The following is an 18,340-nucleotide window of genomic DNA, read 5'->3' as shown; positions in this document are numbered from 1 at the left end:
ATATTTCCTTCATTTTGAGAAAATTGCTCAGAGTCTGGATTGGCCTAAGGAGTCCTGGTCTATGCTTTTGCAGAGTGCTTTTGTGGGTAAAGCCAAGAGAAATTTACATTCAGTTGTCAGTAGAGCAGGCTTCAAATTATGATTCTGTAAAGGAATTAATTCTCAAGGGCTATGAATTGGTGCCTGAAGCTTACCGTCAGAAATTTAGGGATTGTGAGAAGGTAAAAGATCAAACTTATGTTGAATTTGCTCGAACAAAAGAACAACTGTTTGATCGCTGGTGTTCTTCTGAAAAGGTCAGTCAGAATTATGACAAATTACGACAGCTTGTTTTGATTGAAGAATTTAAGAGGTGCATTCGGAGTGACATCAAGACGTTTATCAATGAACAAAAGGCAGATACATTGGAGGTTGCTGCACGTTTGGCCGATGATTATTCATTGACCCACAAATCTTCATTTCTCAGCAAACCATCCCAGTCCTTTTCATACAGAAACAATGCAGGTAAATTTAACTCCTCCTTTTCATCCAAGAATTTTTCAAAGGAGAGTAGGAAATCAAATGACAACAGTTCACAAAATTCAAGTAACACTTCCACATCATCAGATCCCAAGTCTCAATCTCCTTCTGACAAACAGTTTGGTACACTTTCTTGTAATTATTGTAAGAAAGACGGCCATTTAATGTCAGAGTGTTTCAAATTGAAAAGAAAACGTGAAGGTCAGAGTGGTCAAAGTGGATCTAAGCCCACCGGCTTTATTTCTTCATCATCTCAATTAGAGTCTAATAATGTGTGCAACACATTTTCTGAGGTTAAACCCCTCTCATCCCAATTAATGAGGTCAAGGTCAATTCTTCTCAAGATAGCATTATGGGTATTTTCGAACCATTTATTCACGATGGTTTTATATCACTTTCTAGTGATTTTTCTTCCGCTACCCCTGTCAAAATTTTAAGAGATACCGGGGCTTCCCAGTCTCTTTTGTTGGCAGATACCCTGCCGTTTTCTGAAAAGTCATTTTCAGGTTCTAAAGTTCTTATTAAGGGGGTAGATTGCAATGACTTTATTCCTGTTCCTCTCCATAATGTCTATTTGTCTTCGGACTTTGTTTCTGGACCTGTGACTTTAGGTATTAGGCCTTTTTTGCCTTTTGAAGGGATTCACCTTCTTCTTGGAAACGACCTTGCCGGGGACAAGGTCATTACTAATCCACTTGTGACCGATAATCCTAGTTCAGATCAGAATCCAGAGCCAATTGAACAAGGAATTCCCGATTTATTTCCTTCATGTGCCGTTACTCGAGCTATGTCAAAGAAAACTTCTGAGAATCAAAATATTTTCAAAAATAATGTCACAGATGTTGACTTAAATGACACCTTTCTCAGTCAGGTGTTTGACACGGATCATTCCGTTATCCCTCGGGATTTGAAACTTCCAGTAAAACTTCTGCTGACCAAAGTCAGACATTTTCTAGATCAAATCTCATTGCAGAACAACACAAAGACCCAGATATTTTGTCTTTGTTGACAGGGTAGATGATGAAGGTAAAACTTCAGATAGCTCTGTTTCCTATTATACAAAATCTGGTATTCTCATGCGTAAATGGAGACCTCCAGATGTTTTGGTTGATGACGATTGGGCTATAAAACATCAAATTGTGGTTCCAAAGCCCTATCGTGCTGAAATATTGCGCCTGGCCCATGAAACGCCCTGGGCTGGTCATTTGGGAGTAAGGAAAACTTATCATAAAATTCTCAGTCACTTTTATTGGCCTAATCTCAGGCAAGATGTAACACATTTCTGTAAAACTTGTCACACATGTCAAATGGTAGGAAAGCCGAATCAGACCATTCCAAAGGCCCCTTTACAGCCAATTCCTGCATTTCAAGAACCATTTAGTAGGATACTAATAGACTGTGTTGGGCCCCTACCAAAAACAAGATCAGGAAATGAGTACATGTTGACAATTATGTGTACATCAACTCGGTTCCCAGAAGCCATACCACTGAGAAATATAAAGACAAAGACTATAGTGAGAGCTTTAGTCAAATTTTTCACTTTATTTGGCCTCCCTAAATGTGTCCAGTCCGATCAAGGCTCCAACTTTATGTCTGGAATTTTTCAACAAGTAATGGATCAGCTAGGCATTAAACAGTATAGGTCATCCGCCTATCATCCAGAAAGTCAGGGTGCTCTTGAGCGATTTCATCAAACTTTGAAAAAACATGATTAGGACCTACTGTTTTGACACAGAGAAGCAGTGGGATGAAGGAATTCATTTTCTGCTCTTTGCTGTTAGAGAGTCAATTCAAGAGTCTCTTGGTTTTAGCCCATTTGAGCTTGTATTTGGACATACAGTCCGTGGCCCACTTAAGCTCGTTAAAGAGAAATTCCTGTCTGACGACGATGATTGTCTGAATATTTTGCAATATGTGTCAGATTTTCGTACAAAACTCTCTAAAGCATGTGAATTAGCCAGAGAAAATCTTGAGTCATCTCAGCAGTCAATGAAAACCAAATACGATAAAAACACCTCAAAACGGAAGTTTGAACCAGGTCAAAAAGTTCTTGTTCTACTTCCGGTTCCTGCAAACCACTCCATGCTCGTTACTTTGGGCCATACCTAATGATAAGAAATTGAGTGATTTAAATTACATCATAATAACACCTGACAGGCGAAAACAAAAACAGCTATGTCACATAAATATGCTTAAGCCATATTTTGATAGGGATAATCCTACTATAACTCAGCCTGTCAGTGCAGTCAGTTCAAACCATTATGAAGATAGTGATACTGAAACTGACTTGAGTGAAAATACTCTAAACTCAAAGCTGGGCTCGGTCAAGCTTCAGAACTCAGAAATCCTGGAGAAGCTGGAGTCTACAAAGTTGGCACACCTCCAGCCAGAACAACAACAACAGGTGAAAGAACTGCTCCACGAATATAAACATTTGTTCCAAGATGTTCCAACGAGGACAAACATCATCTACCACAACGAAGATGTCTGCGACAGTAATCCAGTGGAACAACATCCAGACGGACTGAATCCTGCGAAAGCGGAATATCTCCAGGAGGAAGCCAAGTATTTGCCGAACAATGACTTTATCGAACTCAGTAAAAATAACCGGACTTTGCCGTGCATACTTTATGCCAAATTCAGTGCCATTTCAAGTTTTCCAACAACAAATTGCAAGAAGATAGTCATGGGACATCCTGTTTGCTACTTTTCACGCAAATTTAACAAATCTCAGAGAAACTACTCTACAATTGAAAAAGAGTGTTTATTTTTGATATTAGCTTTACAGCATTTTGAAGTTTATGTTACTTCTTCAAATCAGCCAATAGTGGTTTATATTGATCACAACCCTCTTGTTTTTCTGCAGAAATTTAAAGGCAAAAATCAGAGATTGCTAAGATGGAGTTTAATGTTACAGGAGTTTATCTTGACATTAGACATATCAAAGGCAGAGACAATTTAATTGCAGACTGTCTCTCTCGTATTTAGAGTTTATTGTTGTTCACTTTCAAGAAATTTTATTGTTGTTCACTTTCAAGAAATTTTACTTTAGAGTAAAACAAAATTTGAGTACTTAAATCCTTTTCAAGATTACATTTGTAAAAGAAAGATTTTTCTTTGAAAAATTTTTTTTTTTTTTGAAGAGGGGGTGTGTTATGTAGGTCATTTCCCCCACACTCATCATGACCTGAGTTCAATTAGTCTAGAACATTCTCAAGGTCACTGCCCTTGATGACCTAACAACCTTGAATTCAATTAGTCATGTTTGGAATGTTCTGGAAAGTTGATTAGTTGTGTAAGGGAGATAATTTTAGAACAGTAATTAGCATGTCAATAAAAGGTTCTAGATTGTTCTTATATGCCTTTATAAAAGGGACGTGCACAGCTTCCAGTCAGACTTTTGGGATCGTGTCTCTTGTGTGTTACTAAACTCCAGCAGTAGTCATTCTCAAGACTTTTCAAGACCTTCACTGTCAACGCTGGATTTATACGGTGGACTTTGTGCAGCTGCAAGCCAAAGGACTGTTCATTCATCCAACTGACTGTTACAACTCTGAGACTGGAGCTTTGCCGTCCCAGCTGAGATAAGTAATCTGTACACTTTTAAAGCTTGTACTCTATCCCTGACTTAGCAATTAGTTTTATTTTTGTAATAAATTTTGTTTTAAACGTTAACTGCTGGGTTCACCCTTTTGTTCGTTTTCTCTGCACGTAACAACTTCAATGCGCGGCCACGCGATCGCGTATGAGTTGTGTTTGTTACATCGTGGGGCGACTCAGCCGTACATCGTACTGCAGCCAAGTCTCACCATTGTAGGGGAGCAGCTGATGATCACGTATTTTCGTCGACTGGTGAAGTTCTCTCTTCCACGTAAGTATATCTACCTCCATGGTATCAGTATGCTGCCGCTTTAGCTCTGCGTAGCACTGCTGGTGTGGCAGTGTGTGTAACTGCACAGTGGCTCGAGGTCACGTTTTGCCGTCCGACCCCAATACCTCGAGCGCGAGCTACTGTACTGCAGCTTGTCTGTAACACAGACGTTCTGTTGAGTGGGTAGTTTGTAAAAGTGTAGTTTATGCTACGTTCGGACGTTCTGTTCTGTAGCCTTTTCTTCAAATGGTGATAAGGCTACGGAGGAGAACGTCGGAACGTAGCGGAAACTCCACTTTTACAAACTATCCACTCAACAGAACGTCTGTGGTCTGTAAGCCTAAACACGTACACGCATCATAGGGAAAATTGTGAGACTCGAGCGAGAAAATGACGCTTTCTCGCAATTAGTGAGAATCTGTTCTTATTCTCACCGCTGAATCTTAAAATAATGTTTTTCTACCGTTATTCTTTCTTGCATATACCCTTATTGTAAATTGTCGAATCCTTGGTATTCTATGCCATCTTCTGCAATCATATATGTATTTCTTACCCAGAATTACTAAAAAATTGCCAGTGAATGAATCATCTTTTGTTATAATTCCTACGATAACATTCTCTGGAAACAATGTTATTGAAAAATTACAATTTTTCAGCAAGAGCGGAATCAAATACCCGGTTTGGGTATGGAGCCGAGCAGAGCTGTGATGGGTACAAAAATCAGGGAAGGTGATTGCAATTGTGAAATTTACTGATACTTCATACGACTGGAGATTACCATGATTCATTATGATAATTGTACCGCTGCGATTCCCCAGGGAAGGCAAAAATATCCCCATGTTTAGAAAGATTCACAGACTGTTTTAAAAATTCTGAAAGCATATTTATACTCACTATTCTTCTCTATTCCAACTTTAAATGAGTTGGAAAATTATGCTTGATTAAGATTAAGATTAGTCATGCATATTTATTACCTGATGTTATATAAGTTATTTATAGCTACTGAAACCCTGCAAGGTTCACAAGTCTGTAGGGAATGGCATTCACCCCATTATCTGAGCACCAGCCAACCACCTAGCCTGCCAGTCTGCGAAGTTCATTGCTTCAATGTATTCATTTTTGATATTTACATGCCCACAGACTTGGCGAAAGTCTAAAGAGTGCAAAAATGTTGTCAGTTTTGTATTGGAAAAAATTGTTCCTTGTTCCTTTGGCAGCCTTGTGTACATACATGAAAAGTGCATTTGCTGAAATTCCAAAATTTAATTTCTTGTACACAAATGGCCTTATCACACTTATTTTAACCCTTAATAAATGAAATTAATAGAAAAAATGGGAGAAGCCCTGACCATTATCATTAATTTATGGCCAAGGGCAAGAGGAAAGTCCAAAATTAACAAGGCTTGGCGAGCATGCTTATTTTGGCTTTCAGTCTTGCCAAAGCCTATAGATAAATATTAATGGTCAGAGCAGAGTCTGTTATTTCCATGATATTATCAACCTGCTGCGAGGGCACATAAACCCATGTATTCAGGCAACAATATCTTCATGGTTATAAATGCTGTATCACATTTAGTTACATGCGTATATATGCAGGACATTTTCAAACATTATCGACCAGCATCGAAAGGATTTTAACAAAAGTCAAAATAGAAGTGTGCACATGTATATTTTACATCTATCATTAAGTGTTTACTTGGATGTTAAAAACGTTGAAGGGCTTCACTTGCCCGGGTAACCATTTAAACCGGTCAGTACATTATGTTCACCGACCCGCTAACTCCCCGGATGTTCCTTTTCAAATCAATTCACTGATTTGCACCCACATCAAGGCATGTAATAAGCATTGATGCACAGTCATGCCCACCCTAAAAATTTGGCAAATCTGGAGATTTTTTAAAAAGTGTATAATTTGGCCCACAAGCACTTCATTTTGTTTTGTGATTGATTATGATCGTTGTACAATTGACTATTTACATTTTTGCTGAAAAGTTTCAATGTTAGCATTATTATTCATATTCACGGACATAAAAGCAAACCATCATTACTGTGTATTTGTGGCATGGTAATACATAATGAATGAGTATATGATTTTACTAATCTTTTGACACATATCCATGATTATAAAGTTGAGTATCCATTGTACAGACAGTGAGAAATAGGACTATCTCAAGATTCTAATTGTATTCATTGACATTTGTCTACAGCTGTTAGTATACCTCATGTAACCTGGTAGTAAAGCCTCAGAGGTATATGTATGTGGAACGTAGAAGGAACAAGAATCAAAAGATTGACAACTGATCTTTTATAAATCCTTCATCAGGTAAGATTTGTTTTAAATTTTTAGTCATTTTTATTTTTAATTTCCTGCACACCTTGTTCATTATCAGTTAAGATTTTCGCATGCTCGGTTATATTTGGCGGAGTTGTAGTTCTTTCTTCAACATCAACTCCCTTGACGCTCTGTACATAACTTATATAATACATGTAAGTATTTTAGAATATGTGTCTGTACTGTAGTCTCCTTGGCAAAAAAATCAACAGGAAAAATTGAGCAAATGAAATTCATGAAGTTCCTTTGTTTCAAACATAGCATCCTAACAGCTGAAATATTATGAAGAATTCTGCAAGCGTTTTAACCTTTAGCCTCTTTATCATTGAAGATTGTTTTTATATACTATATTTTTATATGAATATTTTAATAATATGTATGATTGTCCCCAATCATGTTTCATGTTAATTTTGATGTTCCTCAGTAAACTACAAATACTAGAACTCGCACTGTTTTTTAGACTCACAGTATAAAACTCAATGGTTTTAGGTACTTGGCTCTTCAAAGATGTATGGCTACTTTGATGTGTGCATTTCCAACCCTGCCATTGACAACACATTATCTTGTCAAAGTTTCAGATGCCTGGTCAGAATGTCATGCCTAAATTTGTACATATTTTTAATAGTTTCACATAGTTTGTTGTGTGTTGTTTATTGTTTTATTGTACTTCATGCATTCATATTTTTATGTATATTTTATGGAGCCTGTTCCAGGTCTTCCCTTGAAATAAATGTATAAATGAATTTATTGCTACTTGCTTGAATGCACGTCTTGACCTACATTATAGTTTTCTTTAAAAGGTGCACAATCATCAGTGATTACAATGGGTTTGGTGCAAAGTTATACCAGTGATGAAAGGTTTAATTAAAATTACAGAAGTCATAAACAATCAAGTTTTCTTATCTTAATGAATATAAAAAGCCATGTTTTAGGATGAACTGATGTGTAAAGTAATTTCAGCAATGTGCAGGAGATAATATTTACATTACATCCTTGTTAATGTTTTCTTTTCACCCAGTCAGATTCGAGATCCCTTACTGAGGCAGTGCGTCCCATTGTCATTGGATACTGGTCTGACAACCAGGTGAAAAACAACATGGTGAAAATACCATCCTCCATTGCAAAGCAAATACACAGTGTGTGGCTATGCAAACAGCCAACACTGAACAGAGATGGTGGTGTTGTCATCAATGCAGTGCAAAAACCCATGGAATTGAGGGAGTTTTTCATCAATATATTTACTTTCCTAAGGCAGTGGGTCCTTGCTGTGGCACAGGTTTGTACTTACATATATCCTGTTCAGTGTTTCCACGGGCTAAATTTACCACTAAGCCATTCTGGCTAATTGAGACCAACGTTGACTAGCTAGAACTATAGCCATCCAAATTACATATAATTTCATCTGTGATTTTGGCCAACTGACAGCTGTATACTCAGGTCCTATCAGTTGCTACAGTAACAATATGACATTAAACTGGTCCCATAATCATTTCCATTCAAAGTAATACATTACCAGGTCCATGGGACATTTGTGATTTTCAAATTTAAGTAGGACCATCCTGAACCACAGATAGCTAGTGGCAATGAAAATAAACAACTATTTTTTATGGAACAAACTGCTTTCTTTATAGGATTCACAACAAATTTTATTTCCCGTGTGCTTCACACTTATGTGACTTGCACTTTTGTAAATGTATCAAGACGTATCATAAGTATTGCATTATTTACAGGGTAACTTCAAGATGTTTCTTTCTACCCTTTCCCTTCTGCCTCAGTCATCAAGTGCTTTCAGTTCTCCAATCACAGAGTCTAATTTTTAAACCAACTGTTCACTTTGAGAAGGTGTACTGCAGATAATCACATTTTGTACACTAGGTGTAAACAGTCGCCTCTTTCTATTGGTAGTCCAAACAATGAATGCTTTAATTTCAAAATCAAACTGGGTGTATAGGAATAAATTGCGAGACTGGAGAGAGAAAGTGACGCTTTCCTGCAATTTGTGAGAATCTCTTGTCAATTCTCACAGCTACCAGTGAGAATTCAAAAGTTCTCACCGATGAGTAGTGAGAAATGTACTCTTTGGTGAGATAATAGATTCTCACCAGTTAGAATGGAAATTCTCACTAAGCACTGTGAGAATGGTAATTTTTAAGCTGAGAATGAACCAGACTCACCATTCATTGGTGAGAATCAGACTTGTTCACTGGTGTGAAACAATGTGGTTAATTCTCGCAAGTGAACAATGAGTCTGGTTGATTCTCACCAGTGAATGATTAGTCTGGTTGATTCTCACTGTAAAAATTACCATTCTCACAGTGCTTAGAGAGAATTTCCATTCCCATCGGTGAGAATCTATTATCTCATCAAGAAGTGCATTTCTCAGTGCTCAATGGTGAGAATTAAACTATTCTCACCGATAGCAGTGAGAATGGCAATTAAGAGATTCTCACCAATTGTGAGAAAGCGTCACTCTCGTTCCAGTCTCACAATTTTTTCCTATAATGGCCACTTGATGTCTTACAGAAAAAAAAAAACTGATTCGTCTCTTATTCAAACACTAGCCATGGAAATTCAGCAAACTATTCCTGGTACACTTTCATTTTTTGTAACTAGTCCTACCCTGCAACTCTGCGGACAACCTGTGCAATTATCGTTTTTGCTTACTTGTAATCGAACACGACTTAGCATGTCGCAGTGTGCTGCTTGTTGTTCAGCATGGTAAACATTCAACTGGACAATATCCTGGGCATATCTTCATGCAAATATTATGACCTATGCCTATCCACAATACAGTGTTACTCAGTACTGGTACACATCATGACAGAAGGTGACCGCTGCCTATCCACAAATACATGTACACGGTATGGAAGATGACCCAGGCCTACATGCACACGATATGGAATATGTCCCAGGGCTATCCTCAATCCAAATGCATTCACATGGTATGGAAGATGGCACAGACATATCCAAAATACACATAATATATGCAACGGAAGATGACCTAGGCCAATCCACAATACGCATACATGCACACAGTATGTACATGTAAGCTGACTCAGGCCTATGTAGAATACATAATGGGAGATGACCAATGTCTATCATCAATACAAACAATCTGTACCTGTATTGTATTCAGGATAGGCCTGTATCATCTTCAATAATGTGTATCTGTATTTGTATTCATGATAGGCCTGGGTCATCTTCAACAATTAATGTTTACCTGTATTTTATTGTATTGTATTCAGGATAGGCCTGGGTCATCTTCAACAATTAATGTTTACCTGTATTTTATTGTATTGTATTCAGGAAAGGCCTGGGTCATCTTCAATAAAAACACTGTACCTTTATTTGTAATTGTATTCAGGATAGGCCTGGGTCATCTTCAATAATGTGTACCTGTATTTGTATTCTGGATTGCCCAGGATCATCTCCATAGCGTGTACATGTATTTGTTGATGGTTGACCGGGGTCACCTGCGATGCTGAGTAATTGTATTGTGGATAGACCTGGGTCATCTTATTTAGAATGTTTACATGTGTGTAATGCTTATCATCATTAGGGTTAAGGACATTATGAGTGTTTGAAATTCATTAACATCCCATCATCAAATGTATTTTAATCATTCAGGTTATCATTGTCATTTAAAGAGTTAGTAATCATGAGTCTATCTGTTTACAATTCAGGATCAGCAGTGAATGCTGCAATGTCAAGGATGAGAAATACCATTGCCTTGACAAAGAGCAGTAAAGAACAAAGTGGAGGGCTTTGAATAGGACTTTGCCATGACATTTACAATGAAAGATGAATGGAAATGATCAAACAACAGGTAAGTTTTTTCCTTTTCAGTCCTTACTCCCAAGTATATATACACAAGTGGTTGTTGCAAAGATGTGCTGGAACTGGTATCTTGTAACTTGCACAAAGTGTTTTATATTAGTTGTCTTTATATAGCTAGCATGTTTACGATTACAAGAATACTAATTAGAAACACAGGTTCACTGATACATTTCTGTATTTTAATTGACATTGCCAGCAGCAACTATGTAGGTGCATCAGCTTAACACTAATCCATCCAGATACTATACACAGCATACATGTTACAGCAATTCTCATTCTTAAACTGAGCAGGACATTGGTTGAGCAAGAAGAAAACGGTGTGGTTGAGATGTCTACGTTAGAGAAATATGTATATAGCGGAGAGAAAAATAAATTTATTTGTTTTTTTTACACAAGAATTCTTTGATATTTAACACACAAATAAACTAACTTTTTGTGAAGAGAAATTATATGTTTTATGTTCCATGATTGGTCCATGATTGTCTTCCATGAGTTTATTATTATTACTATGTTAGGGAACAGGTGTGTATATCCATGCAGAAGAGGAAGCAAGATAAATCCAAAACCGACTTTAAGGCAGCATTTTACCACGCAAAGAAAGGAACCAGCTACCAGGGACAGTTTTCTCAAGATGAAGACAGTGGGATTGCACCTCCATTTGGTAGAGGATTTCCTATTAGTCAGTATGGTGGACAGACGTGAACCCTTACACTGCTCAGCACACAGATTGTATGTACATGTATGTTAGGATCAAAACTCCTACAGGCCACTTCACCTACCACAGACAAACAGTGGGCAACTTAACAGATATAACCCGCAATACTAAGCATCATCATATTGCAGCTTGTACACTGAACTGTTTAAGGTAGTCCAGCTCAAAGAGAGGAAAAATTCAACTTTCAGAGCACTGAGAAAACACAATTATTATTTCATGCCTCCCTCAGTATCATGGTGATCTCAGTAGTATAATAACAAACCTGTAGGTAATTGTCACTTGTGATGATTGTTTATAAACATTCCATTATCACTTTTTCTGCTCCAGAGGTGTACATGTCAATCAGGACCCAGATTTACATATACTGGTCAATAACATTGCAATGTGCACATGTATGATATATATAGGTACTTTGTTTCCCATTAAGCTTTCAGAAGAAGAACAAGAAACTAGAGTTGATATTAAAAAAATTGTGAAAAATTCATCAAAAGATACAGCTACACTGCAGCCCAAATTTCATTGGGAGCTGTCATTATTACAGCCAGGGGGGGGGGGGGATGTTGGAGGAATTTTGTCGGAAACTCTAAAATTTCAAGTACCCGCCCCCCCCCCCCCCCAAACCATGATGAATTTGAGTAACCCCCTTTCCCTTACATGGAAATTTTGACTGGCCCCCCCCCCCCCCACACTCACTTTTGAAAACTTAAATTTCAATACATGTATTTCTAAATTTACATAAATACAGCAATAGTAAAGACCATTCAAATCCTAGTGTACCCTGCTAGATAATCATTGGTTATCTCATGACGGTTGAAAAAGGTGAAACCAACAAAATGAAATTCAAAGTCACAACAAAACATAGATGTCAAAGGTCACACTATAACCAGTATACAACTACATACAGTATTGTTTAATATGGATGGGTATCATAACAGGGTCCTCACTGGGATATCTGATAGGGTAGACTTTGAAAGTACTGATTGAAGAACATGCGGAAGGCTGATGGGGAAAGTGTCCGATGGGCTTGCTCCTCTCCCTTGCATGGAAAATTTGAGAAATTGTAGTGTGCATTGGTGCAGTTTGGCGTGATCTCAGGGGTGTTTTCAATGTGTAATTTTACTGAGTAAAAATTTGTAGAAATTGATGTGTGAAGTGGTGCAATCTGAGAGGTACATGTTTCAATACATTTTGCACCTTCTTTCTCTCAACATTTTGAGTAACCCCCCCCCCCCCCCACAATTTTTTTAGTGACCCCCTTCACACTCCTCTCATCCCCCCCCCCCCCCCCCCCCCCCCCCCCAGCTGTAAACAATGATGGCTTCCAAGGAGATATATCTTCAAGCTTGTGCGATATGGATTCAGGCAATGTCAACTTGTGGACAGGGTACAGAGATTTATGTTGCAGATTATTGCAAATTGGACTAACTCGTGAATACAGTACATGAAGTCCCATTCCATTATCAAGAGCAAAAGCTCAAAACTACATCTGAAACTTGCTTTGGAGATCAAAACTATTGCTTGCAATAAGTAAAAATTCATGTTATCAGAAAATCACAAGCACACCTTTAGCAGTCTGACAAGCTTATGAAAAATAGATATTTACAAGTATATATGTTATCAGTACTTGTTTACTTGTATTCAAGGAATATAACTTTAAAAAGAACAGACATGGAATCAAATGATTAAATTCTATTTTAGCTCTGCAGTTAGTGTGAATGAGCTTATTTTTAGCTACTATAGTCTATAGAAGCTATTGGGATGGGTATCCGTCCGGCGTCTGTCTTTATGTATGTATGTATGTATGTCTAATTGTGAGGCGTCCGTCCTCTCAAATATCTTGAGAACCGCCATACTTACTGATTTGATATTTGTTGTGTAGATGATTTATATGATTTTGAGAAACCGATTTTTTCAATTTTTTGATCTTGTTGAAAATATCCAAATTAGTGCCAAAAAAGGCGTTTTTGGTAAAAAATCTTCTTCTTCATAACCGCTGGTCAGACAGCTTTATTATTTAATATACAGATCCCAAGGGATAGCCCAACTTAGATTTGTTCAAATTGTGATGATATATGCAAATCTGTATTTTTAAGGAATTTTTTTGTCATTTTTGGTCAAAACTTTATTTCATCAAAACCGCTCATCTGACAGCTTTGATATTTGGTATACAGGTTCCTACAGATAAACTTAATATGATATATTGAATATATGACGAAATCTGCAATTTTGTTTTTTGGTGCTATTTTTGCCATTTTTGGTCAAAAAATGTGTTTCTCAAAAAGTACTTGTCTGATGCCTTTGATATTAGGTATACAGGTTCCTAGGGGTTGTCTTAGTGTGATATATTGAAATTTGATGAAATCTTCAATTTTCGTATTTTTTGGTCAATTTTTGCCATTTTTGTTCAAAATATTTGTGTTTCAAAAGTTACTCATCTGATAGCTTTGATATTTGGCAGACATGTTCTTAGGGATGATCTTAATGTGACATTGTGAATTTTTACAGCTGTCCTGAAATGAGCTAGCAAAGATTTCCACCCTCTTCATCAATAAGTGTCAGAAATAGTCTCTACACTCTACATAACACAGTACTAGTTGAGCTCTATCGTCTTTATCCGCTGCCATTCACTTGCTTACAAATGAGAACTTTTAATGCTACCAATATGTCACAAACCATTAAAAGACAGTTTCCATGTTGTTTAGAAATGAATGTATTCATGACATCAATTGTCAATTGGAAAAAGCCCTCCACTACATTTCTTCCTCAGTGACTTTGCTGTGCTTCACTCACTCAGTGACCCACCCCCCCCCCCCCCACCCCCCCCCCCCCCCCCCCCCCCCCCCCCCCCCCCCCCCCCCCCCCATTTTAACCATCATAGATCACAGTGTCCCACCTTTCCAAATCCTTGGAAAAACACTCACTGAAACCGACAGGTACTATACCAACAAATTTGTCACACATAGTTATTTATTCTCTGGACTCCACAGCAGGGCTCTGTCAGTCACTAGGTCACTTTACAACCAACTTTACAACATAACAACCAATACTTTGAATAGGTCTAGTGGACCCCAGTTCAGTTGGTTAAAAGCAACATATTTGAGAATAGAAAACTTTGTGAACCTGTTTTATGCAGCTATAGGTATGATGCATCATTTTCCTCAGAATATTTCAGATTATGTACAATGGTCAGTCTTAGGCTTTATGTTCCCATTGGTATGCCTGTAAAAATATGCAGCCAAGTATTAAAGCTGTGTATTGTGAAATTCTCTTGTTACACAGTAAAGACTTTTATCACAATACTGCATGCTGATTTACATGGGATAATGATCTCATCCCCAATTGGCAGGATTGACATTGTATCAGCTGTACACTGATGTACATGTATACTTGAAACTTCCTCACGTATGTAAGATTTAATTGATTCCTCCAGTAGTTCAAATTACATTGCATTTGTAACCTTTGTAATTAAGGAAAATATATGTTAGTTTTTTCCAAGGCCTGCATATGTAAGAACACTTGGTTGATTGTGTATCACTCTTTTACAATGTAATACAGATATTTAATGGTAAATAAAACCTCCTAACAAGCTTTTATACAGCATAACATGTATTTCTGTCTCTGTCATATCGTAGGATGATCTACCGGGTATGTGTTAATTTCTCTAGTGTTTTTTAAAATGTATTGTCATGTATTATTCAAATAGATGTAAGCCATCTTGAATATCACATTCATACACTGTGCCAAATGGCAAGTTGATCAATCTTGAATCCCACCAATTTCAATGTGTCAGAGATATTATGCATATTTTATCATAGAAAGCATTAATGTTTTCAAGAAAAATTTAAGTAAACGTTTACGTGTCATGAAAATGTATGTTCTCCAAAAAAAATATCAGTTATCTTTCTATGTACAGTAAAAATACATTTTCTATATGATATTTTTTCAAAGAAATATCACATATTAGAGGTCTTGTTGCATTGTGTACACACATTTAGTCCCCACGGAGGTAAGTTCAGTGAGGGACTTACGGTTGCATGAGTCTGTGCATTTGTGCATGCAGGTATCTCAGACATGCCTGAGCCAATTCTTTTCATACTTGGTACAAGGACATAAAACTATGAAATACATATGCAAAACCATTGTTTTTGGCGTGGCGTGAATAATTAGTACTAAATTGCATGATTAGTGAATTTTGAAAAAGCTAGGTTTCTAGAAAGATGGTGATGAAATTTAGTACTGGTGTTGGTCACACAACTCTGATAACAGACAAAGATTTACATCAGTATTTTGTCAATTTATTGCAAATTTGCATATTTAATGAATATTTATGATAAGTGTAATGTAAGGAATCCTGCATCAAATTTGACTAATGTGGTACAGATGTTGATCTCCCAGGACCACCATAGTGTGCAATGGCATTAGCAGTGTTAAGTCAATTAATTGCTAATTTGCATATTTGATGAATTTTCATAATTAAGATGTGTATAGAAATTCTGCAAAGTTTACAAAATCTAGTCCTGTAATAGTGTGCAAAGACATTTATCAGTATCATGATAATTAAGGTCTAATTTGCATATTTAATGAAATTTACTTATAAGCGTAATACGTTAAGAAATACTGCATCAAATTTGATAACACGTCACAGCACAGTTCCTAAAAATGATGTACAGATGTAGATCTTTCAGTGTGGAATTTCACTTGTTGAATTTTTCAATGGAACAGGCAAATTTATTGCAATTTCTCTAAGATTTTCAGAAAGCCATGGTTTTCAGGAAACAGAAACATTTTTACCTCACATTTGGTATATGTACAAAATCAGTGAGAGGCTATCTTATAAGATGAATCAGTTCATTTGCATATCTGTGTATGTAAGTATGTATGTATGTCTGTATGTGTGTTTGGGTGCGTGCGTGTGTGTGTGCGTGTGTGTGTGTATGTATGTCAATTAAGATTAGAAACTCCTAAACCGCAGCACCTACCATCTTAGCATTTCAAGTACAGGTGCACCCAGGGGTGTAGTTGAGAATATGTTCAAATGTCAGTGCCAAAAATATGCAAATTAGGGGAATAAAGGAAAAATGCGGCAGCTTGCTAAAACTCTGTAACCTTAGGTCATATTGGGTTGAAACGTGGTGTACGCAGGTTCCTTTAGGTATACTAAGTAAGTTACAGAGTAAGGAGTTACAAATTGAGGTGAAATATGTATGTTTGCATTTTTGGGGTTATTAGTCCCCACGGACGAAGTCCGGGGGACTTTTAGATTGGGTCATGTCTGTCCGTCAGTCTGTCAGTGCGTCCGTCCGTACGTCTGTGCGTCCGTCTGTTAACGCAGATATCTCAGACATGCCCTGGTCAATTTCTTTCAAACTTTGCACAAGGACACTACCCTACCCCATACAGATGCACGTCGATTTGTTTCACAATGCGATCAAATTTGGCCGTGTTAGAGGACTTTTTTGTTTAAAAACTCCATTTCTCATCGTATTCATATTGCAAAAAGGATGGAGTGACACAGTTTTTAGTCCCCCTGGATGAAGTCAAGGGGGCTTATAGATTGGGTCATGTCAGTCCGTTCCTCCATCTGTTCGTCCATCCGTTCACGCAGTTATCTCGGATATTTTGACAAAATGTCACGTGACCTCAGTGACCTTTGACCTGAAATATACATATTTGTCCATAACGTAGTAACCACAAGTGCTACACCTTCATATATGGTGTGATGGGACACCTTATGACGCCACCTATTGTACCTCATTAATTATGTGCATATCTAATTTGAGCGAGCCAATAGAGCTGGATGTCTGATTTTTGGTATAAAGGGATAACTTAGCAATACAATTTTTTTGACAAATGTCATGTGACCTCAATGACCTTTGACCTGAAATATACATATTTGTCCATAACTCAGTAACCACAACGTGGTACACCCTTCATATTTGGTATGATGGGAGACCTTATGACGGCACATACTGTACCTCATTAATTATGCACATATCTAATTCTGGGCAAGCGAATAGAGCTAGAGGTCTGATTTTTGGTATGTAGGGATTAATTAGCAATACAATTTTTTTTGAAAATGTCACGTGACCTCGATGACCTTTGACCTTGATTACATATTTATATATATATATATATATATATATATATATATATATACAAGTTCTATACCCTCCAATTTTGATAGGATGTTAGACCTTCAGATGTCACATCTTGTACCTCATTTATTATGCACATATGCCATTCTTGGCTGGCCAATACAGCTAGAGGTCTGATCTTTTTTCCCGATTTAGAACCACAACTTAGACATGCCTCATGTGTTTCAAATTGGGAACAACGACATAGACCTATGTGCCCATAGATCTCAACATATACACTCCAGTGATACTTCTTAATGACCACATTTCCCTGCCCCATCAAGACTAATACTCCTATTACAAGTGGGGACTATGTCATTGTCAATGACTTGCTTTTTTTCAGTGTTTAGTCAAAAAAATTTCCCTGAGACGGCTTGTCCGATTGCTTTGAAAATTGGTATCCATGTTCCATTGGATGACTATAGTCAAGTTTATCCAATTCTCTTGTTGGTAATATTTGGGCATTTTCTCAAAATTTTGGTCAAAAAACTACTCATATGATAGCTTTGATATTTGGTATAATGGTTCATAAGCTTAATCGAAATGTGATGTATTGAAAGTCTGATGATATCCACAATTTTGTATTTTTGGGAAAATTTTGTCATTTTTGGTTTAAATAATTGTTTCTCAAAAAGTACTCGTCTGATAACTTTGATATTCAGTAGACATTTCCCATGGATGATCTTGGATTGGTATGATTGCGATTATTTTAATATGTCAAAATTATGATGACATATGTAATCAAGTATTTTTGCAGCTATTTTTGCCATTTTTGGTCAGGCTAGCCTGGCATGGTTGTCAAAGATGTCCTCCTTCATCAACACATATGTCACAAAAAGTTCTCTATATAACATAAGAGGCTCTAGCTTCAGAGAAATATCTTCAATTTTGTGTTTTTGTGAAGTTTTTTTCGGAATTTTTGACGGGGAAAA

General features: G+C 37.1%; 1 protein-coding gene and 1 long non-coding RNA gene across 2 annotated transcripts in view; one reads left to right on the top strand and one right to left on the bottom strand.

Annotated features, from left to right (window-relative positions):
* The window catches only part of LOC139151274 (uncharacterized), a 102,384-nt gene that overhangs the window by 39,493 nt on the left and 44,551 nt on the right, over positions 1-18,340 (bottom strand). The gene's annotated exons all lie outside the window — the stretch shown is intronic.
* Positions 4,241-11,309, top strand: LOC139151053 (uncharacterized). The gene is made up of 5 exons (XR_011556329.1): positions 4,241-4,390; positions 6,598-6,713; positions 7,741-7,998; positions 10,406-10,548; positions 11,075-11,309. It is a non-coding gene; the product is annotated as an uncharacterized lncRNA (long non-coding RNA).

This window comes from Ptychodera flava, chromosome 2 (genome assembly GCF_041260155.1).
Source record: "Ptychodera flava strain L36383 chromosome 2, AS_Pfla_20210202, whole genome shotgun sequence".
NCBI classification, from domain to species: Eukaryota; Metazoa; Hemichordata; class Enteropneusta; family Ptychoderidae; genus Ptychodera; species Ptychodera flava.
Note: the sequence above shows the minus strand (reverse complement) of the source record. Positions and strands in the feature narration are given on the sequence as shown.